General features: G+C 47.0%; 1 pseudogene; it reads right to left on the bottom strand.

Annotated features, from left to right (window-relative positions):
• Positions 1 to 4,081: 4,081 nt before the first annotated feature.
• Positions 4,082 to 5,578, bottom strand: LOC136468492 (L10-interacting MYB domain-containing protein-like; annotated as a pseudogene).
• Between the last annotated feature and the right edge of the window lie 454 nt (positions 5,579 to 6,032).

Genomic DNA, 6,032 nt, shown 5'->3' with positions numbered 1-6,032 from the left:
AGACGCTCGCGCCTCGCGCTGCCGGCTCCCCCCACGCCCGGCCCGCCCATGGCCAATCGAATCGATGGACACAGCTGGAGCACACGTGTACGGGCTCGATGCGATCCATGGCCCATGGATCGGCCCATGGGCCCACATGACGTAACGGCCACATCCGCGTGAATCGGGCAGGAAAAAAGACATCCCTGCTCCTGGCTCGTTTATGCCCTGAGCCCGGCCCCATCGGTCAGCTCGTCTCCGTTCATTCTCCACCGTCACCCTCCTTCCCCTTCCCCGTTCCCCTCTCCCGAGCTTAGCTCCGCGGCGACCGCGACGGCGACGCCATGTCTAGGTTCGGCAGCTCTGCTACTTAGTCCGGTGGAAGTGGAGCGCCGAGGATGGTTTCGCGCCTCGTCCCAGAGTCAAGCTCGAGGTTGCATCCGGAGGAGTTTCCACTTTGGGATGAAACCAGGCTCCCCTTGATCCCGTGCCCTGATTGCGGGCTAGCGAGGGTGATAGAGAGGCGCTCAGGGAAGGATACGACCAAGAACTACCTGCTTGTGTTCGTCAAGTGTCCGTGCAACGGGGTGAGCATCTGATTGTTTTTAGCATCCATCCCTCCTCTGTGTGAGCTAGGGTTAATGCTCCAGTTCCCTTTTTTGTGTAGTAGTTTTCTAAACTCTGCGGGTTCTACAAATTTCAAAGGGAGTATTTGGATGAATTGAAAAAGCTAGGCATTGTCAGTATCCGCACATCCCTTGCACGGGAGATTACCGATGAACAGGGACGAAGCTAGAAAAAATTTAGGAGGGGCTAAACAACGGTAATTAGTAAGAAAAGAGGTTCAGCAAATCTCAGCCCCTCCTACCTGTACATCTACAGCTAAAATTTCAGACGGCGGCTCTACGGGGCTTCGGGGGAGGGGCCTGGAGCCCCCCTGGCCCCACCGCTGGCTCCGTGCCTGCCGATGAAGATGGTGAGGGAGCATATGCAACATCTGGGAACAGAGAAATGAAGGTGGAGGCAAAGAAGGATGCTGTAAAGGAGGCAAAGCTTCAGACAAAGATAGATGATATGATGTGGAAGTTCAACCTTTTAATGTTTGTTTTTGCAGTTTTTCTTGGTGCTGTGATCATGTACCTTGCAGTTGGAGCCAAGTAGATGGTGCATTTAGATGTAGTTAACTAGATGTTGGAAGTGGTAGTTTGTTGAGCCTTTTTCCTGTGTACCATTAAAAAAGATGGTATTTTCCTACATGCCACTAAAAAGTTCGAACTTACTTAGATGCCATGACACTTTATTTCTTTGCCCCCTGAGCCATTCCGTCCATTTTCGCTGGTAACGGTGTGTAACGGCGAGGAGAAAAGACCGAAGTGCCCTTAGTCTAGGGACGATCTGTGTGCCACTTCCTGACAAGAAGGCTTCACACTTTCACATTTGCAGGAGTGAAACTCTGTGTCTGGGTGATGTTCTTTTTTTTATACGTTACGGTTAACATGACTTGTTTATCTGACCCTTTTTTGCAGCAGTTGTAGATGCTACTTATATATTTTTTTTCTGTAGTAGCTTAAGCTTACAGAGAATTGATTGGTTGATGTTGTTGGTTCATTCTGTTTTCTAGCTTTCCATTCAACGGTTCTCTTTGGCCAACCTGCTAGGAGCCCAAGGAGGCAGGAGCTGTGTGCGAGGGCCCGCGCTTCGCCGCTTCATCGGCGGCGTCGCGGGCTCGCGGCGACGGCAACACGTCCTACTTCCACACGGGCGCAGGGACTGGGACTTCTGTCTGCTCTCCGACGCCAACCTCCACATCAACGCGCACTTCATCTGCAGACCAGGGCGGCCAACGGCGTCGTGGTGGAGCTCTCCGGGGCGTTCAGGATCACGGCGAACGCGGTGCCCATCACCGAGGAGGACTCCAGGGCCCACACCTACGGGCTCCGCGATGGTGACTGCCTCACGCATCTGGACCTGGCGTTCAAGTTCTACTCCCTCACCGACGACGTGCACGGCGTGCTGGGGCAGACGTCCAGGCGCAGCTACGTGAACCGGCTCGACGTGTCGGCGAAGATGCTCGTCATGGGAAGCGAGAGGGACTTCACCGCGTCCGGGCTCTTCGCCACTGACTGCGCCGTTGCCCGGTTCGCCCGTGGCAGTAGTAGCGTCGACGATGTGCTTGCCGTTGCCTCCGATGATGACCTGGCTGGCGGTGTCAAGTGCTCTACCGGCCTCGACGGCGTTGGAGTGGTGTGCAAGAAGTAAGACAGTCTTCACACGCTCTCGTGCCGTTCGTGCGTCGCAACAGATAAATAAAGTGTGGACACGTACGCACATAACACAATTGTGGGCTCAAATCAGTAGCTTGCTACTCCATGAACCGACGAAAGTAGCCGTGTGAAACTACGGAATGTGTGTAGCTCCTGTGTTCGTGTAACACGTGAATTATATTTGGGGAGCGCCGGCGCCTGGACGTCCGATGGATTCCATGGACCCACTCTCTCAGCGCGCCAAGACAGCCGAGCAGGACTATGCCAGCATGTACCTGAAGCGGCGCCTGGAGGAGGCGGAGGCAGAGAAGCAGTTCCTTTTCGAGAAGATCAAGCTGCAGGAGAACCAGAGGCCAGCTGTGGTTGTGGGCAGCAGCAGCGGCGCTGGAGGGGACTCTGCGCAGACGATGATGCTATCCAAGATTCAGGACCTGCTCAAGAACGTCCGCAGCATGCCAGCAAAGTCGGAGGGTCACTAGTCAGAATAAGAGCTACTGCTACTGCTGAGATTTTCGGTAATTATGTGTGATCTACTGATTTGTTCGAGTTGAGGTGTAATGAATTGTGTGGTGCTGTGACAAATTTGAATCCCTTTACGTTATTCGGCCTGTTCGCTGGTTGGTTTCTAGACTGATTTGGGCTGGCTAATGCTGGTTTATTGTGAGAGGAAAACACTGTCGCTAGGCGTGTTGATGCTGTTGATGTACTGTTGTAGGCTTATATACGTATTAACTCGGTTGTTGCAGGTGAGCATAGTGTGGTTCAAACAATGTTAAAGCTACATCGTTAGACATGAAACAACATAAGCCAACAGTTGTGGCTCTCTCTCTATATATACACATGCGTGAGTTACTGAGCCCTAGACCAAACACTTGTATGCTTGGTGAGTATGTATTGATCTTGACTGATGCGTAGACATCTTATTCTCTGATCTCTGTACCCGTGATAGGTCGTCATGTATCGGGCTGACACGATTGGGTTGAGGGACATGCGGATGCGGTGGGGAAATAAGGTGACTTGCAGCGTCACTCCTGCAAATGTGAAAGTGTAAAGCCTTCTTGGTCAGGGAGTGGCACACAGGGCAAATGGCAATTTCACTCATCCTCCCTAGATTGAGGGTGCTTCGGTCTTTTCTCCTCGTCGTTACACACCGTTACCAGCGAAAATGGACGGAATGGCTTGGGGGGCAAAGAAATAAAGTGTCATGGCACCTAGGTAAGTCCGAACTTTTTAGTGACCTGTAGGAAAATGCCATCTTTTTTAATGGTACACAGGAAAAAGCCTCTAGTTTGTTGCCCTTTTGTAATGATCTAAGAACAATGACAAATTATTTGCCCTTTTGTAATGATTCCTCCTTAACCTTATCATGCTCAGTACAGAAAGTAGGATCTTTTGGCTTGATATTGTCTTTTGCTAACTTACGCAGACAATTCAGCTGGGTTCAAACCCAGCAGAAGCAATCAAGGTTCAGGCACGTAAATAGCTATTCACGTGCCTGAACCTTGATTGCTTCTGCTGAGTTTGAACTCTAGCCTACCCCAACTTGTTTAGGACTTAAAGGCTTTGTTGTTGTTGCTACGCAGATAATTCAGTACTTCATGAAATTTAGTGTGAACTGTCCAGAGTGACCAGGTAAAACGATTTTCAGCTTGTGAAAATGATTCGGGTCCTCCAACGATCCACAAGAACATTTCCAATGACTCCATTGATGATACATTATTAGTTGATGTTAAGCCGTAGTTCGAGATTAGCAAGTCATGCAATGCCATGAAAACATCAGTGCTCATTCGAAATATCTTATAGAAGTACCTCGGACGACCCATGCATCTCATAACCCATTAAAGTCCAGTTTCTGGTGTTTCCCTATACTTTCCTTTGTGCAAATACCGCTCAGTGTATTGGTAGCCCATTTCACCAGTAATGGCAGCCTGCTGCGACAGTTCTGCAAGAAGCAGTAGTCCCTTGTCCATTTTTTGCCAAATCCTCCATGTTGCCATCCATCTACATAAGACAGGAATCAAAACTCAGGAAAATATTGACAGCAATCAAAACACGTACAACAATAGGGATGGAAGCAATCAAAATATTGACAGATCAAACATGGAAGCAATAACTCAGGAAAATATTGTTTCAGAGTACAGGCAACATTATTTCAAATGGTTCTGAACATGGAAGCAAATAACTCAGGAAAATATTGTTTCAAAGTACATGCAACATTATTTCAAATGGTTCTGAATATGGAAGCAAATAAATGATTCTCACAACACAACACTAGAAATAAATAACTGAAAGCTTCTACGTGCGCCTCATGCGTTCTGCATGCTCCCTCTCAAGCAAGTCAAACCTTCCTTCTTTTGTTTCCAGCATGCTAAAGACCTCCCTAAATTCAGGCTTCACAATCAGAAAGGCGGCTGTATGCATTAGAGCTGTTTTCTCTTGCACCCCACAATCTTTAACCATCTTCATGGCCTCTGCAATGCTAGGGACTTGGCTGGTTGGAGGTGCAGATGATGCTTCAACACTTGTGGAGATCTTCTCTGCGGCAGTTTCTATCTTCAAACATGTGTTCTTGTACATGCGAAAGAATGGGCTCTTCTCATCCTTTTCGTCAGTAGCAGTAGAGGACTCCTTTCGTTTCTTTTTTCCTAGTTTCGATTTTTTCAAAGCAGCCAACTTGACATCATCATTATCTAGAGGTTTCTGTATCTCACCCACATCCTCATCACTTGAGTCATCGGAGGAAATATCTCCAGGACAGGATGCACTTGCCCCGCTAACATGTATCTTATCAAACAACATATGAAGATCGTCAAGGTGCTTCGGTTCTGAACCTAACATGATTGCATTTGATACCTTTATCAGGATCGTTGCATCTCTGAAATTAAATGGATAAAGTTAACAAGTCAGCCCATATACTCAAAATGCATAATTGTAAATGAAAAAAGGACAGTACACAGTTCTTACAGCTAGGTGTTCATCCCACCATTCGTTGGAGCAGTCAACAGTTTGCTTTGTCTCATTCCATCCAAGACCGGTGGCAGAATTCTTCAACTCCATAAACCATGTATATTCCTTTTTCATATTGTCCAACTTATTCTTCAATTGTTTCTTTGTTTGCTTCAGCCCAGTTTTTTCTTCATACTTAGTTACCAGATTTTTCCAAGCAGTCCTAGTGAACAATCCCAAGGGTCTATTCCCAGCTTCTATCTCTCCTTTGCATATGTCAATGAAATGCCTCACATTGGTATCACACCAATCTACCTTATCAGCCATCTTTTTAGGAGAGTTAAGAAAACAGTGATGTGTCAGCATATAGTAGAACTAACAAAAGTAGGTTATTCACGCCAGCCAAATTATTTCAACCGTAATGAACTCTAGCAATTCACCCTTGCTAGTCAGTTAACCCTTGGAGCAGCATTTGGGCTAGAAGAAATGAGGGGCTGCTATGACTGGACTACTGCCAAAAAGTAAAAAGGAAAACTAAATTCAGAAAAGCAGAACAAAAAGATCAAGGGCTGCTATGACTGGACTACCTTTATGGCTAAAGATGTACTGTCATGTGAAGGGGCTTTTCTAGCAAGGTAGTTTGTGCTACACCTTTTAAAGAGCATCAATTGAACTGTATTGATAGGATAAACATGTAGCTGTTAGGAAAAAAGAATTAGGGATCGCTTTTTTCTTCTAACAACTTAAGTGAAAAAACATACGATCCATTGTATTTTGGCTTTTTTTAATCCATGTGGGAAAAAAACCCATCAGACATGCATTTCAACCTTGTTCACAATTCAT

The sequence above is a fragment of the Miscanthus floridulus genome, chromosome 8 (assembly GCF_019320115.1).
Source record: "Miscanthus floridulus cultivar M001 chromosome 8, ASM1932011v1, whole genome shotgun sequence".
NCBI classification, from domain to species: domain Eukaryota; kingdom Viridiplantae; phylum Streptophyta; class Magnoliopsida; order Poales; family Poaceae; genus Miscanthus; species Miscanthus floridulus.
The sequence above is the reverse complement of the archived record's forward strand: the minus strand, read 5'-3'. Positions and strand labels throughout refer to the sequence as shown.